At 39.4% G+C, this 18,429-nt stretch overlaps 1 protein-coding gene across 1 annotated transcript in view; it reads right to left on the bottom strand.

Moving 5' to 3' along the window:
• bcl9 (BCL9 transcription coactivator) overlaps positions 1 to 8,658 on the bottom strand; it is a 34,068-nt gene extending 25,410 nt beyond the window's left edge. The window contains exons 1-2 of the mRNA XM_079462435.1: positions 8,142 to 8,658; positions 6,030 to 6,189 (exon numbers count right to left, since the gene is read on the bottom strand). The gene's annotated coding sequence lies outside the window, so the exon portion shown is untranslated. The remainder of the gene's footprint in view (positions 1 to 6,029; positions 6,190 to 8,141) is intronic.
• Positions 8,659 to 18,429: the final 9,771 nt, after the last annotated feature.

Here is an 18,429-nt window from a genome sequence, read left to right as displayed (position 1 = left end):
CAGTGAAATGAGTTTGATCCCCGAGCACTTAGTGGAGAAACCCTTGTTGGCAAGCAAAGAGGTAAGACATTTCTGATAGTTGGTCACCAGGTTTGCACATGTGTCAGGATACATTTTAGTCCACTTCAAATCTTTGAGGTTTCTTGGCTATCACTCAGCAAATTGGTGTTTTAGCCTCCTTCAGAGATTTTCAATAGGACTAGGGTGTACAGACTGGCTAGGACATTTAATGTGTTTCTCCTTAAGGCACTCTTTGGTTGTCTTGGCAATACGTTTTTGGTCTGTCATGTTAAAGGCACATCCACGACCCATCTTCAGTGGAGGAGGTTCTCGTTCAAGATTTTACGGTACAGGGCCCGTTCCTCAGCCCCTCAATGCAGTGAAGTCATCCTGTACCCGTAGCAGAGAAAAAGCCCTAAAGCATAATGTTTCCAACATGGTGCTTCTTTGTAGGGATGGAGTTCTTGGGGTCATAGTCAGCATTTCTCTCCCTCCAAAAACATGAGTCAATTTTGGTCTCACGGTACTTTCTCCTATGCCTTTTCTGAATTATTTTGATGTCCATTGTCAAACTTCAGCCGAGCCAGGCAAGCCTTCTTGGGCAGGAGGACCTTGCGGGTGGTTCAAGATTTCAATCTATTGGGGTATAGCTTCCTAACTGTGGTCCCAACTGTCTTGAAATCCTTGACAGGCTTCTTCAGTGTAGTTCTGGGCTGATCTTTAACCTTTCTCATGATCATCTTTACCCCATTGAGGAAATCTTGCAGGGAGCTCCAGACCCAGGGCAATTGAGTTTTTTTGTATTTCTAAATAATAAACCTACCATAAACATTATAGACCCTTCATTTCTTTGCAAGCAGGCAAACTTACAAAATCACCAGGGGATCAAATAAATATTTCCCTCACTGTGTGTGTGTGTCGGGTCTGAAAATGTCTGAAATGCAGGGACACAACAAGTAAACCCCAGGCCACAAATATTAAAATGAATGGACATTTACCTTTTTCGCGTAACAATGCTGTGCCATACAATACTATACCAGATCTCGCCTCAAACCTATTTTCAAAAATACTCGATAATAAATCATTATTTTTTACAAACGGGAATACAGCATGTTGATTACCAATGAACTACTAATAAAGTTCAGAAAAGCTCAGAAAAAATGATTTTGGTCATTTTACTTTATTCGTTTATTTTGTATCATGCAGGGCAAAGTTCAGTCTAAGTCCTGCGCTAATAGCCAGACCTAGCGCTCATATGCGCCGGAGGTTTAGGTAACCAACCCTAAAAATGTCCCATTTCTTTACATCATAAATAATATTTTGGGCAGCGCAGTACATGCCCGTCTGCTACACCATGGCCCATTTAACCAAAATGGCATGATCCCCATTGCATTACAGGGTGTACCACAGAATTTTGGGAGACTGTGGGGGCTAAAGGTATTTTCCTCTAGGGGGACCGGGGGCATTCTCCCCTGTAAGAGAATTTAGCATGTTTTAAAGGTAAATTCTGCATTCTGGTGCATAATAAGAGCAAAATTAAGTGACTCAATCTATAAGAATACAATAGCTATAGTAGTAATTTAATCATTGGCTCCATATATAAACACAACACATGGAAAAATGGGAGTTCACAAACAGTCAAAACATGTAGAGCATGAGCCATCAAAAAATGAAGCAAATGATTTACTAAGATATATTAAAACACGCACTGGGTCTTTTTCACAGTGCTATTGTCCCACTCCCCAGTATCACTTTACTATCCGGACCAGAGCATGCACACATTTTTATGATGCACTGACGGTTTAAAGTTAAAGGCGGGGTGTCCGATTTCTCTCAGCCATTGTTGATGCTCAAATCACCTAAACAAACACACCCCTATCCCATCTATCGCTTTCGTGAGCACTCGGCTCGACTAATGTCCGTTCTGTGCACTGTACTTCTGATTGGCTACAAGATTGTATTGGTTCTCAGCCCGACATTGTCTAAACAAGCGTAATTCTGAAATCAGAATAGAAAAATCTCTGACGGATTATATTTTATTCCACTGTAACATAATATTCTGTTATTCCCCACAGGCCCGGTGGTATATATGGTGGAATCATGGAATAATCCGTTAACGCAGACTAAAATGTCAACCGTTTGTATTCCGCGGAATATAAATAAGTAGGTGTGGTTAACACAGCGCTCTGCAAATTTGGCGTTATTATGAAGAAAACATGTGAATTAATTCAACCATAACAAATTGGCAAATCAAATACTCTTTTGACCTTCTTTCAGTCTGTAGTTTCGTGATCCGCTCCAGTACGGCGCTTTTCCTCTCACCTGCAGTGCTCGTGCAGGGGTGCAGTGATGCATATATAAAAAAGCTAATTCTCACGTATTTCAGAAGTCATGTTGCTTTGTAAAGCTGTTAATAGTTTTAGTAAAGTTTAACTTTAAGCGTGACTTTATAATATGACACGCTGCTACTGGGAGACGCATGTGGAGTCGCCAGACTCACAGTGCAAAGACAAGCGCGAGAGTAAACAAAGCTAAATACAGAGAATTGCAACACTCTAAAAGTTTGCATTTAATAGAGTGAAGAGCGATAAAGATCTACAGTACAGACCCCATGAACACCAGTTCATAACCAGTTTATGTGGTGCTGGTGATGTCATAAACTAATTTTCGCATATTTGTGACGTCATCCCATTGTGTTTGCATCGTATTAGCACTTGATATCAGTTTTTTCTTCAACTCTCTGATCTGTCACATTATACTGTATTTTACAACTGAACGCCACCAGCAGATTAATAAACGCAACATCACACAAAGTCACAATACAGTATATCTACATTAAAGAGCGGCTATATGCTTTTTACCCTTTCTCAACAATGTGTTGCGGTATTATCAACATTTAAAATCAAAGAAGTGCAAGTGCCTGTGGACGCAAGGAGCTCATCAGAAGAGAGTGCATGTGAATACGGAAGAGGAGGATTCGCACATGGCCACTCACACCACACAAGTCAGGAAAGAGAGAAGACATGGAAGCACTGTTTATCCACTAGTTAAAGGGATAGTTCATCTGGGGGACCTCCCAAGTAAATGCGTCATATGGGAAATGCTGTATAAAATGTATAGCTTTTAGTCGCATGTGCTAATTAAATCTCCACAATGTATAAAAGTAATCAAACTTCCTCATTATGTTCCCTGAAAACCATTGCATTAGCAACACATTTTGGGTTTAAGTCTTTCAGGACACACAACCGGAAAAAATAAAATGTATATATTAAATGCATTGTAAACAGCAATGTTTTTGTCCAATGAACAAAATGCAGTCAACTGTGCAATATGGGCAGAGAGATCCTTGCTTTTCTTATTTCAAGACTGCATCACGCTTCACTATTTGAACACACTACACACTTGCGAACTCCATAAATCGCTTCAGAAGCCAACTAGGCTAAATGACTGAAGATCACCCACAAACCAACTGTCAATTTTTTCCAACATAAACTCTCCCACCACTGGGGTTGTTCACCATTTCCATGTTGCTCACAAAAACATTCAATAAGCATCACGCCAAAAACTAGGCTGCAAATGGGTGGCAACGCAGGTGTTAAAAACATTTGCATGGGAAAAAAATCACTATAATTGAATGTAAGAGGATCCATCAATGTCCCCCTATAAACGCAACTGCACCGTATCAAAATGATGTTGAATATTTTTTTCAAGAAAGTAAATCCCCCATTTAGCTCATTCAGAAAAGCTTGAGAAAGCCAAGGCTACATTTACACATGCAAATTACATTTCTCCAGGGGAAACTGGCTGATTTTATACAAGCAACCTGCTTGTTTGCTTCCATGTTATGCAAAACAAGAATCTGGGTTTTAGGTCAAAACTGCTCTTCTGAATTGAAATTCTGAAACTGTTCATTTAAACCTCAAGGTTAATTTTAAACGAGACATTTAGCATAGCTTTTAAAATATACGTTTCGAATCGTCACTGATAAATGAAACTCGCTGGTTAATGGCATATCCTTGGCAAAAAAGATACAAAATAAAGAACTGTGGCTACATATAGACTTAACCTTAAATATGAAGTGCAAACGATATGCAAACCACAAATCAATGCACAAACAACTGAATACATTAGCAAAATAATAATGTCAGCGATTGATCTAGACTATCAAATTCAAATCAAATAGTCACAGAAACATATCTTTAGACAAATAAGCATTCACTATTTTCCCTATGCGGGTCACAGGTGTAAAATGATGCAATTCTGATGATTGAGACGTCTGTGATCAATATTAAATTATGTTTGCAGCAACAACTATAATTTCTGCATTGCGTGACATGTGCTGAACAACTTTATGGGGTGGTTTCACGGACAGGGGAAAGCTTAACCCAGTACTAGGCCTTAGTTACCTTAGGCCTTATCTTAAGACAAAAAAACAATTGCACTGGTATATTTTAAGATTCTGTCTACACATCTAACATGTAAATTTACTTCGGAAAACTGCCCCCAAGTTCATGTGATTTTATATACGAATGCATTAAGACTGGACTGTACATATAATTAAATTATACATCTACGACATCCCTTTAATTAATTTTTTTATTAGCCATTTAAACACAAGCAAACTCAAAACTCCACAAACTGTATAATTTTTATTTTAACGACTTGGTTTTTCTTTGAAAAGTGTTAGAGCAATAAATTATACAGCAACTTGCACAGTTAACTGGTTATAAACTTGCAAGCCATTTGTCACCAAATTAAGGGAATAGTTCATCCAAAAATGTAAATTCTTTCAATTTACTCATCCTCTTGATCTCCTAGATGTATGATTTCCTTTCTTCAGCTTAGCACAAAACCATTCGATCAAATATTCTAAGCGCAAAGAACCAATGAGATTTGAAGTTATCGCTGAGCGCCACCATTTTTTTACTTTTTCTAAATGATATAATAAATGATCTAATAATTGTTCTCACTTCGCTTCAGATGAAATTAACTCACTGGAGTCGTTTGGATTAGTTCAATGATGGATGGATGTGCTTTTGGAGCCACGTTCAGTTGGCCAAGAAGCGAGTACATTTTTCTAATACAAATATTAGAAAAGAAAGTAATAAAACACTCAAGAGAATGGCAACCCTCACAACACAAGCTCAACTCAAATAAACATTCACTTAATTGAAATTGCAGCAAGTAAAGTTCAGTTCAAAGCTTTGGAACATCTTAACAACAAAAATAAGTAGACCAGCGATTTGAATGTGTTATTGCATGTCAGTGAAACACAGAAGTCCAGACCTATAAAAGGGTTGATAACACAACGTAATGTTCAATCAATCTGGTAAACTCTGTCGCAGTAGTCACATCACCAAACAGAACCACACAACACCATATATCATGTTTAAAGGGGTCATATGACACGGTTAAAAACAAATATTATCGTGTTTTAGATTAAATGCAATGTATACATGATTTAAGGTTCAAAAACATTGTATTTTCCACATGCCGTGCATGTTTGTATCTCCTCTTTGTCCCACCTCTCTGAAACACGGAGATGTTTTATTATGATGTAATAAGTGTGCCATGATTGGCCAGTTAACCAGTGCACAGGGATTACTCAAATACTGCAAGCATGTGGCGGAAATGTAACGCCTCTTGCCATATTTGGAGCATCAGGTTCCAAAGCAATTGTACCGATAGGTACATCCCCCTTACGCGTGTATACATTTTTGTTGTATTCGTCAAATCATACCACAGTGACGTAGATTTGTGGGGGTGTGGTTACACAAGGCGTTTCAGCCAGGTCTGGTGAGCATAGATAGAATGCATATTTTGTTTTTAACTTAAATTTTTGAAATTTTACGTGTCTAATACAATGCATGGGCAACTAAAAGCACACAGAAAAACACGTATTCGCGCCATATGACCCCTTTAAAAAATATGTAATGCCTTCTTGACAGTCAAACACATTCATGTGCATACCTGTTGTTTATATTTGTGCGAAACGTGATGGTGCATGTCCATCATGCACGTTTTCTTACCTTTAACACCCCTCAGGTTTCAAAATGTCCTGTTCTCCCTCATCTGAAGAGCGTGCATATAATTTCCACCGTAAATCTGTATGCGCAAGTTAATGTGCGCTCCTCTTCTTCCGTCAATTAAATTAGTGAGCTCCGGAGACCACAGACTCTATCCAAACACCTGTGGGAACAGAAACATTGTTTTAGACTGCAAGCCCACACATGGCCAAGCATTATTTGAAGATAGTGGTGCACATGGTGAAACACATCACCGTGCATGACTATAAATAACATTTTAGAAACCCTTCAAAAAGAAAATTGGGCTTCCAATTATTTTCCTAAAACACTGAGCTCTGACCACCGAACAGTATTTATGAATGAAAAAACCTAGGTACCAACAAAGCCCTTACCCTTTCCAACCATTACAATGAAGTTAAGCACATGCTAATTCATTACGAAACCGAACTTGCAGCAGCAATTACATGACTCAGTTTGTGGATCGGTACAAGTAATCCGTTCTCTTAACATACTGAATGGTTCGCAAAATAGAAAACTTTCTTGAATCAGTTATGAGGCATCTAGCAGAAACATTCATGGTTCATAAAAGCATCTTCAGCAGAGGAGGAAAACATTGTACGAGTGCAGTTGGTCAACACACAGGGCACATAACACACGCACACATGGTATAAAATATAACCTTTATGTGCCTTCAGCATAGCATTTCAAATAAAAATGGCTATGCATTAATAAAGCAATAGTAGCCCTTTCAGGTTTCCAAATCTTCTGCAATTACACTTTTATTGAATTCATTTTACAGCGTATTTACATCTTAAAGGTCATTCCTGACTATAGAAGAGTAATTTGTTAGTCTCAACAACATATTGTAGGAGTGCAATGTAAACCTTTTTTGGAACAAATCTGTGCCTGTTATTCCTGCCCTGTGATTGGTCAAATGTGAATTTCTCCTTAACAAGAGCATGATATACCATCTGGTAGCCCTAACCACCGTAAAAACGCTAAAATTCTACTATTTTTTGTTTACCAAGATTTTAACTATATGCACGATGCGTGCAAAGAGTTGGTCTTTAATGTGCATAACTATTGCAAGAAGTAAAAGAAGCAGGGAGATTGTAATGTCCATTTTGCATTTTCAGGTTATACCTCCATGCGTCGCATAGCACACCAAGCAAGCATGGGCTATCTTTTGGGCAAATATCAATATTACATACGAGTTGTTTAACTGTTACAATAACCTCATATCAAGCAAAACTGAGACATGAGGAATTCTATATTCTATAAAGATACATTATGGCAACCTTTGAATAAGAGATTGTGCAAAACAAAACCCTCCGTTGCATTTTGTTTTTGCACATTTGTGATACACCCTGCTGTGCAGGCCCGGGCAGCGTTAACTACCACCAACACGCACAACAGCTCCAACTGGCCTTTCTCAAGTAACCCAACCGAGATACCTGCACACGGAGAACAATTCGCAACAAAACGTTTCATTTCGCAGTCGACAGACGCACGTAAACACACCGGGTGGTTTAAAGATTTCAAAACGGAGCTTCCAGCAACAGTGTAACAGGAGTAAATGGCGTTTGGGTCTAACAATAGAGAAGAGTAACAACATGCAGCGGCGGCCTCAAGAACTTCCTTGTAAGTCTCCAACGAGAACAAATAAACGAAGGAAAGTTATGGAAGCGATGGGGGTATAAAAGATACACGTGTTTTAGAAGTGTGTTGATGTTGAAATACTTGATTTTAACGAATCGTGTGATGTATTCGCGTTTGAACGGGCTCTACGTGAAAAATGAAGGGAAAACGGCGGTGTGGGAAACGACAAGTTTCCTTTAGCATCTCCAGCCATAATGGAATTTGCAAAAACTTCTACGTGCCCTACTATGCATATGTAACGAAAGAAAACTTCTGCCAAATCGTACACAATATAATCGAGCTCGGTTTATTGAAATGTACAGTTTAACTACATCTAAATTCAGGTAACGAGATATTATGAGGGGTTTCCTAAATATATGGCCAAATTCAATGGGAGCGAGGCCAAACGTGTTTACTGCCGGCCATCGAGCATGCATGAAAAGTACAGAATGCAATCAAAAGCAAAACAGATCTCACCCATGGCAAACGCGACAACGGCAAATATTCCCAATAAAGCGCTTTCCCATTGCATTTCCAATTCGTGAGTAAATCAGGGCCTGAAATCCCGGACCTCCGCGAATTCCATTCTCGCTAGAAAAAAAGTGAAGTTATTCCACGAGCGAGCGCCTTCCCCCGGTTATAATCCTAGAGGTATCCCATTTTCCAAAGAAAACACAGAGAGCCCGGACGCCCGACCCTTCTCGCGAACAAAGGGCTCCGACGTAACTTGTGATAAAAAATCGGCGTGACAAAAATCTCAGCTCCGGACTAGAAATGGCCAAGCGAAGTACACGGCTGATCCAAGACGTCCCAAACTTATGCAGCCCTTTTTTCTCCCTCTCGCTCTCAAAGAAGTTGTTCCTGTTTCGCCAAAGCTGGGGGGGAGGGGAGCTTTTTTTTATCAAGCTCCTGGCCGAAGCGAGAAAGAGAGCTTAAAATCCTGCAGGCTAGAGATCCGCCACAATAAACGCTTCTTGCAAAGGTTTTGAGCTCCGCGGTGTATTCGTAGAGCTAGCAATAGGCTGTCTGAGATCGGTTAGATCATGATGTTAAAAATAGCAATGGATGAAATAATAACCGCGGCTGGCTGACGGACAAAACGGCGTCTTATACGAACCAACGTCGGTTCTGAAAAAACACAATATAAGCTACCGGACCACTTGTAGGGCTTTGCTTTTGTTAATCGACATTATATGGCCGGTGCGTCTCGCTGTGAGGAGCAAGCTGAACGCACGCGCGTTTCAAATACAAAAGAGATAGTCCTCGATCATTTCCTTCATCGTGTGGATCGCCTTCCTTTACAGTGGTTTGGGAAAAGCTGCTAATGTATATTTTAATGGTGAAAATGTGCGGTTCGATTGTTGAACACCAAATAACACGCAGGGGTGCCCGATTCCGCGTGACTGCTTCGCAAACGATTCGCTCTCCCCTCAGGTTAGTCGCAGCTTTAACCCGCGAAACGTCTCCGACGTTGAGAAATGTAACAGGAGTGATTGAAATAGCTCACGGCACGAACGTGTCTCTCTCCGTCAGAAAAGAGCAAGAACCGCTGATGTGCGCCCGCCTCCCCCGCTTTGATCCGACGGGATGGTTCAGTCCATATCGTAAGTAGCAATTCTAGGTCAGGTTGACGTGCCGTCGAGTATCGACTGCTGGGGATCAATACAGGGGGACGGTGGTCTGAAACAACCGCAATGATTTATCGTTCAGATGCAGGTAATGAACAGTAAAATGTTTATTAAGCACGTTACTGTTGTAGGAAAGACGCGCTGCTGTTGGATGCGCTTATATTTTGTTAGTAGTCAGACGCGAAGGTGTGAAATAACAGTTCAGGTAATGCCAAGGTGACGTAACTAAGTATGTCAGACGTTTCCCCCCTTTACGTGCTGTCACGTAACATCAAAACGCACATAAAATGCGTCCACATATACAAGGATTAGATTTAAATAATTATATCCAATTTAAAATAAATGTAAACCGTAAAGTTTGTACCGTTAACTGTGGTATTTTAATAGTCAAATGTTTTGACTAGTGGAATACAACACGGTGATTTACTTGGTAGTTTGTCGATTTCATTATTGTTAGTTATGATTTTGTGTTATTAAAATCATGTTAAATTTGAAGCCACCCACGCGATATCGTTCATTTTAAGGGGAGCCTCGCGACTTCCGGTCGCAAGATCAACTGTTTTCGTTGGCGACAGGATGTGGGCGTGTCCTCGAGTTTTTGTCATTATTATGGTAAAGAGGTCGATTTAACCTCATAACTGTATTGGGGTCATGTATTTAATTGGCCTAGAAAATAGTGAAAACTTAACTGTGATTCTTTTGTTGGTGTTTTGGTGTCATATGATCCACAAGTTTTCTGAAAAGACTTCGAGACCGAAGAAAGACTTGCACGTGACCACACGCATTGATATTGTTTATGCCATTCGCAGTATTACATTTTTGGCGTTCAATCCAGGTGGATATTTTAAAGAGCAGTTGTCCTTCTCACCTCAATTCTGTGTCTTTTATCCCGAAATCGTTCTACGATGGCCGGTCCAAGTCTTTTGGAAACACATAATGCTTATATCTCTCTTTTCACTGGGACGATTTAACAACAAAAACTCTTAAAGTGGCAAAACTAGAGAGCGATAGAATGCACAAGCATTTCATAAGTAAAAGCCCAACAGAGCAGAGAGCAAGAGCAGAAATACATTTACTTATTTAAACAACTTGCAATTGCAATTTATTCATGCCTAAAATAGTGTGGGACAAAAATGCATTTCTCTTAATTTTCATAACAGCAAAACAATAACCAGCGTTTATTTGTGTGTCTGTGTGTGAGAGTGCTCAGAGGGGACAGTATCTTCTGTTCACACTGCAACATATTATATGCTGAGGAAAAGAAGAGGTGAGACACCAGGGACTAAAAGCATTTGCTGGCAATCTAATCCTGAGCCGTCACAACCACCAACAAACCCAAGTGATTCCACCACGTTGGTTTGGGGGGTGGCGGGGAACAGCTAAAAACAACAGCGTACGATTCTCTGTCCTTCCCGCCGTGTACTCAATTCCCCATGATGTAAGCAATTGCTTTTTACTCACTGCTGAGATTCAAACTGGGTCCCCCCAGGTTACAAAGTAGAGAAAAACAGACAATCCTTTGCTTTTTTTCTGCCGTAATATGTACAAACAGTGCTTCCCTGGTGATAAACTAAAAATAGATGAACTCTTCCAGGTGAGAAAAGCATGACAGTGTTTTGGTAGAGTATGACTTTTTTCACTTTGGTAGAAAATACTCTTTAACAAAGTAGATGCGCCACCAACGCTTTGCAAGAGCACCACATTTCTCCTAAAAAAAAGAAAATTAGTTGATTTATGTCATTTAAAATCTTTATGATTTTCTTTCCTCTGCAGAACTAAAGCACAACATCTTGAAGAATGCTGCTGGACAACATTGGCCCCCATTGACTTCCATTGTATGGTCACAAAATAGGGCAAATGCAATTAATCACATCCCGAATAAAGGTTTGTGTTTTCAAAATATTTGTCTGTGTATCGTGCATAATAATTTAAGAAAAAATTGAAAACATAAAAATAATAAACGTTTATTTATAACTGAAAGTATTACTAAATAATAAATACAAATAAATATTTTTTCCCTGAATGTATATTTGTGTATGTGTTTATAAATACAAAATAAATATGCACAGTACACAGACAAATAGTATGTTAACACAAAAACTAAAATTCTGTATGCGATAATCACCATTACAACACCACTCAGACATTTCTCAAAATATCTTCTTTCGTGTTTCACAGAAGAAGGATTCGCTTTGAACGGCACAAGGGGTAATAAAGAGTTACCTTTAAATGCCTGCGTAATTAAACCAAATATGTTATTGTTCAGTGTATAGTTTTGCCTGCTCACAATTTTTTCAGGAGTATTAGGCCAAATATCAACTACAACTGCTTCACTAAAATGACACTAATTAGCATGTCATCAATATTTAGTACTAATCAATTTAATCAAGTACCATTATGTATTCAGGAATAGTAGCACGTCGAAGCTATTCATTGAAAAGATGTTGTTTACAAAATGAATAGAAGATATAGATTAATATGGGCAATTGTGAAATGTAACTTTTTTCCTCCCAGCGCAAGAGCGCCATCGTTCATCTCACTTCAACTTTTGGCTGGAGTTTGGGGTATGGTGGAAAGTTTTTTGGGCCACCTTCAAATCTGTCTTGTCAAAAAAGACCATGCTGCATGATCGTCCCTGCAAAAAAACGTCTCTGTTTATGTTTATGACCTTCTTGCTGCTCCACCCTGCTTCTTTTCATTTTATTCTTCTCTGCATTGCACACTTTGTCAGTGTAATAGAAAACAGTTTCCTCTATCCATGGCAAACACATTCAGTTTGCTCCAGGAGATCCAAGAGCAACACTAGAGCGCTAAGTAAACACCTAATTTTTTAGTATACCGTCTAGCAATGCCTATGATTAGAACTGTATAAATGGGGCTATGCCATCAAGTTTCCATATGAGGTTGGAGCAGGGTGAAGTGGCTGGTGACATAAACCCGTGCTCCTTTGAGTGACATAGGTTTGAGCCTGGCTTGCAGCTAGATTTATTCTCCCCATCTCTAATGTTTTGCAGTTTGTGGCTCACGGTACAACATTTCTGTCCGAAGAACTTTCCATAGCCATGTAAATACATTTCGTACTAAACATCTAGTTTTTTGGGAGCAAAGCCTTTTTTGTAAATCAGCTATGGCAGATATCCAAACAGGCGCAGCATTCCAGCACCCACAAGTCTCTCTTGGCTTTGCCTAAGCCGTGAGATGTTATCTCACTATCAGAAATGGATGTGCTCGTCCACACTAGGAGGTGAGGACTGGACCACCAAAGCCGTGTTGATGGGGGCTTTATAGATGTCATCTGTTCAGACAGGTATCCAGTCATTATGTGGTTATGCTGGTGGATTCTAGTGCACGTCAGCCCCTATGTCAGAGTTAAGACGCAGGTGTCCATGTGTTCTGATGTCGGCTTTTAGAGACACACCTCAGAAAGCTTCCAACAAGTTTCCCTGGACGTCGGTAAACACCTGTTTTCTTTGCATCTTTTTGTTCCCTTCTCACGTGAAGTATTGTGTTCGGTCGTGTTTAAGTATGTGAGTCTCTGTGGGTGTTAGATGAAATATTGCAGAGGTTTGTGGTTGTCAGGGTTGCTGAGAAGGGCCAATGTGGTGTTTGCTAAACAGACTGAGGTTTTCTCCATTCAGCAACGTATTTATTCCCACATCTTTTTTGTCATTCAGAAACATGTTACATGCTTAAAGAGGTTCTGCATCTTTATTGGTGTCCTTTTAAGTGGGTATATAAATAAAATATATACCAAAAACAAGGTTACTTCAGGCGCGTGCGTCCTATGAGACTGTCTATACTTTCAATGCGCTGTATAGATTTGACAATGCAAGTAATGCTAAATGTCATTGGTTCTAGGAGAACTCACCAAAAATATTGATAAATCATCTTATGAATGAAGAATGTATTCAATAACTTCAATGTGCTGTACGTTGCTTTGGATACAAAGTCTGGCGAAATCATAAATATAAATGTATCTTCATTGTTTGTTATGCAAAAGGTTATTGCCCATTCAAAAGACATTTTCAATATATTTTGCCCCATATATGTCACCATAGGAGAGAAAACTGCACTCGTCAAAGCATTACACGCAGGATCTTGAAAGCATGCGTAGAAAACGGTTGAATCAGTGAAACGAAAATGTACATCAATACACGTCAGAATAAGTGCCTCCCTGCAGATCTGGTACCAGCTCTCGAGAGTCTCTCCTCTTCAGACCGGCTACAGGCAGCATGACTCAGCATGTCCTGGCAAATGGGCCAGCCAGCACGGCTGCCAGTCAGTCACTAGGTCATCAGGCCAACCAGCCAGTAGGACGTCTATAATGCCGCGCAGACCGAGTGCGTCAAAGCTGATAAATAATCGAGGGCAGTCATTAGCCTAGATTATTTTGCTTAAATGCTGGATCCCGTCCAGCACAATCAGACGTTGTTACCTCACATAAGATCTAAACCAACACCTGCCAGTCATACAGTGAGCAACAGATTGCGCATGATGCCAAAAAACAACTGTGCATTTCCTTTATGTAGAAATCCGTTAGATTTAAGAAGGCTGGTAGGACAGCAAGAAAGAAAGATTTTTCCCAAGCTCTCTGCAACAGCCCGCGCTCTGCTGGGCCCCTTCGAGTCACTTGGAGCGTCGCCAGAACACATACACATTATCAAACCCACAGCCATAACCAGAGACTCTCAAATGCTTATATAGCCTACCCAAGCTTATTTCATCATAGAAAATGCAAAGCATAACAGAGTACGCACATTTGCATACACAACGTATGCAAATTGCATATGTAGTAGCGTAGTTAACACAGCATGCTTCGGAGGTCCATTTTTAGTTTGAGGCTTGTGGCAAAAGGAAAGTACTTATTCAGTGAATAGGGACGGACTATGATTTTATTAAACAGGTTGCCTGTCAAGCGACAAACATGACAGTAACTGTAAATAAATTCATTTTTGTTGTAATGTTCATGTTTGTACTGTAACTTACACGAAGTGAGTGTGGTTTTGTAGGGAGGGAAGGGTGAGATTGTTTTTCTTTGCAATGCTAGCTTTCTAATACTAGCCGTAACTTTAGATTGAAATCTGTTCATCAAAGCTATCGTCATTGTTGGTATGAAGATGTGTATTATTTCATATGAATAATAATGATTGTTTTTTTGTCTGATATAGGTTGAATTACATGGTCGAAAAGATCTGTTTTATTTAAAAATATGTTTTGCATTCTATGTAAAAAGCTAAAATTCGGAATGGCATTAGATAAGTATGCTAAATAATTGGCTATTAGTTCCTTTAAAGGGAAACTATGTGAACAACCTGATCTCTCGCAAATTTGTTACTATTTTATGAGGTGGCTAATTCGTATAACTTCGTACAATGTGAATCATACAAAACGATTATTAGAAAATAGCAGTATGAAGCACCTCACCTAACACCTCTAAACGTAACCGTCACTAGCATGAAAGCTAATTTGAATGAAACATTCAAATAAGATCATACAAATTCATACGAATTAGCCACCTCGCAAAACAGTTACGAATTCCGGTGAGATTGTGTGGGATAACACGCAGATAAAACTGTCAGATAAATTGTTTAAAAAATATATAGAATTTAGACCAAGAAACTTTATAAAATAAAAGAACAAATGTCTGAAATTGAAACCCAAGTTTTGAATAATGTCAAAGCTTTTTTCAATACTGCTGCTTTCTTCCTTTCACTTGTGTCCGTTTCTTTCTCTTTGGCAGGTTTCAGACCCCATGATAAACAGTGGTTGAATATCAATGAGGTTTCTTCTTTCTCTCTGGTCTGCAGCAGCTGTTATAGAGTAATAGCCGTTGCACGGCTATTTTAAGGGGAGATATATAATTAGAAAATCAATACCATCCGACGAAACCCTTTCACCTATACACAGCCATATTGACCTTGTTTATAGACGTCCCGGTTCGCGTATATATACGCAAAGACAAATAACAACAGCCGGCATAACATTTATATAGCCATGCCCATGCGTTAAAGCCTGGGGTCTTAAAAAGTATTAAAAGTTGATAAATAAATTTAGAGAAAATGAAGGACCCTAAAAAGTATTAAAAAGTCTTAAATGCCATTTTACAAGAAATTTCATGTTGTATCATCATTTTACATTTGATTAAAGAGGTCATATGCTAAAGTTTGCATGAATTTAGGCGAAAAGTGGGAGGTCCATTTACACCATGTTGTTAAACAGCATTGTTGTCTAATGGGGAAATGCAAGTTTTCGTGCAAATGTTTGGAGCATGAGGAGTAGGATCCATGGCTGAGGGCCGTCTAGGAATAACCCTGAGGTGTACTGTGTCTGAAGGCTATTAGCGTAGCCTTTTTTCTCTTTCTAATAAAACTTGCATTGTTAAGTCACTCAAATAATTCTTGTTCCCACCCTTCTGAATTATGTTGCATTAATATTGAGTTATCACATTCTGAGTCTCAAAAAAGTCTTTAAAAGTATCAAATTTAGCTCCATGATTCCTGTATACAGTATACCCTGTCTAGGCTAAACCTCATTATTGGCGTAACTTTCACATTGTACGTCTGAAATTTTTTTATCGATTTGTTTCTCTGGCACGCGATGCATTTCTGTTAAACACAGCTAGCATTGAGAAAAACAGCTTTCAGCAAATATGTACGTCTTGCGTGTTTGAGATATACAGAGTGAACGGCACCCCTGCAGTTTTCTCTGGCACTTGAAGCTCGGACGCAATCGTCTGTTGTGACAGTGGCGAGAGACGAAGAGATTTCTGTATGCAAATAAGACGTAAACAGACCATCGGGGAGCCATCTGTGGGGCTGGAACTCTCTGTGGGGGGCGGGGCTTCTGTAACCAGGCAGACGAGTTGGCGAATGAAAGTTACAATTCGCAGCATCAGGTTGGGGTCAGCGGTCTGTAGACCTTTAAGAATGTAAATAGAAGTGTTATTACCTCGGCCGTCAGTGCGTTTAAGGGCTACGCTGACATGGCTGTGAATTAATGTTCATTTAGTGCTTACAAATGAGTCGACTGTCTAACCATGCCCCTCGCACAGACAATGGGGAGATATTGGCCAGGCTCTTGTAATTAACTATCCTAAACGAGGAAGGGGAAATGAGGTTGAAGGTTAATTCTTACAAGCTTTGAGTGGCCTTGTGTGGATACACCATGCTGTTTCATCTGCGCTGATTAAGGTTGGCTACTCATTCGGATCTTAAGAGAAAAGTTCAAATCTATGTTCAGGGGCATGTCTACATGGTGGACAGGGGTGGCACCGGGCCCAAATAAAAGTATTTAGTGAAACTTCAGACCACTTTTGGATTTGTTGGTGTTTTGAGACCAAGGTGGAGTCAGGCCTTAATTGAATGGAGACTGAAAGTAGATTTTTAACAGAAAGTAAAAGAAGAATGTCGTTGCTGTCCTTCATTTTCAGGAAATGGAAAAAACACTGTACTTTTTTTCAAGATTAAATACTGTGTTGTCAATTACTTTTTAATACTTTATATTTTTTTATGTTTGCAAAACCCTGTGACAAACATAAAGGGTGACTGATAGATAATATGATGTATGTCAAAAAATATGTTTTAGAAGTACAGCAGCGATATCTAAGTAACCTACAGTGTTACCTTTCAAACAGAAAAGGTGACATAGAGGCAAAAGTTACGATTAAATTACAAGACTGATTTCACGCCCGCCGCCATGTTGAAATCGATAGCGAGGCAGCAGTGGAAAGATAGACTGCAATGGTTTGGACAACCAACCTGGAGTTTTTAAAACGATTTATGATTTTAAATGTGAAAATCTACGCATAAAGGATGCATGTCACACGTGCTTTTTTACTTCACCAATGAAGACGTACCATCACATATTAGTGAGTGTTTCAACTGCCAAAGGTAGGTATCATACGCGCACACACAGCCAATCTTACGTTGTTTTTAAACGCATCATTTGTTTTTTCATGTCACAGACACCCGATTGTAGTCCAAAGTCTATCTGTCCTGGTTTTCTTCCAACCTCTGCCTCGATAAATTTTTTTATACAGGGTTTAATTGGATTATGAAAAGTAGAGTATGATATTATTGGTTTGTTATTTTTTCCTGCTGCGTGGCCTTGGTTACATCAGCAAAAAACAAAAGCAGAATAACAGACGCCAATGAATAATTATTAAGATAATTAAAAAGGCATTGTTCATGCTGTTATTAAATAGTAAACTTGGGTAATATTTTGTTTGTCATTAACCATATTCAGAGAAAATCTCCAGAACCTGCAGCACAGTATTTCTATGTATGTGGTTGTTGTACACTGTGAGTCTCATTCTCAACCTTTTCGTGCCATTTATGTCATTGGGTTTTTCAGGAAATCTCTTTGCGTGCGTGCCATGGAAGTTGTAGCACTGGAGTTTGTTTCCGAAATGCACAAGCATAGTGTCCAGCACAGTCTCCTAAGCGACGGAACACACTAAAAATACCACACACACTTACAGGAAAGGCAAAGCACCCCGCTCTCTCTCTCTTTGTCACACACACAGGGCTTCTGGAGTTCCTTGCCCCATTTCAACTATTTAGTGTTACCACAAATAACATCAGAACCACAGATGCGTACCATTATTTATCAACATCACAGTTTTTCCCTCCCTGTTCGATTTCAGTCCAGCACCTTCATTCAACCTTGCCCAAGGCTCTCCACCTCAGCAGACCAGCAGATGTACAGAATTCTCCAGCAATACGTTTACAATATTAAGCTTGCATGCAGCACGCTATCAGGCTTAATGACTTTGATCAGTCGGCTTAATTTGACTTCATTCAAGAGAAAGTTTCTGGGTATTGTGAGATGTGCGAAGAATGCAAAATTTTCTCTGAAATAACCTGAAACTGACAAAAGTAATTGACATCCACCATTGTTTATTCCATATTTAATAGAAAACAGACTTTGCTTTAGATTTAATAATAAATATAAAAGATAATATTGTAAATAATAAAACAACTGAAAGTGCCAAAGACAAAAATGATGGGACCCCTAACCTAATATATCGTTGCACAACCTTTAGAGGCAATCACTGCAAGCAAACGTTTTCTGTAGCTCTCAATGAGACTTCTTGGCCCACTCTTCCTGAGCAAACTGCTCCAGCTGTCTCAGGCTTG

This window comes from Barbatula barbatula (assembly GCF_947034865.1).
Source record: "Barbatula barbatula genome assembly, chromosome: 8".
In the NCBI taxonomy this organism is placed as follows: Eukaryota; Metazoa; Chordata; class Actinopteri; order Cypriniformes; family Nemacheilidae; genus Barbatula; species Barbatula barbatula.
The sequence above is the reverse complement of the archived record's forward strand: the minus strand, read 5'-3'. Positions and strand labels throughout refer to the sequence as shown.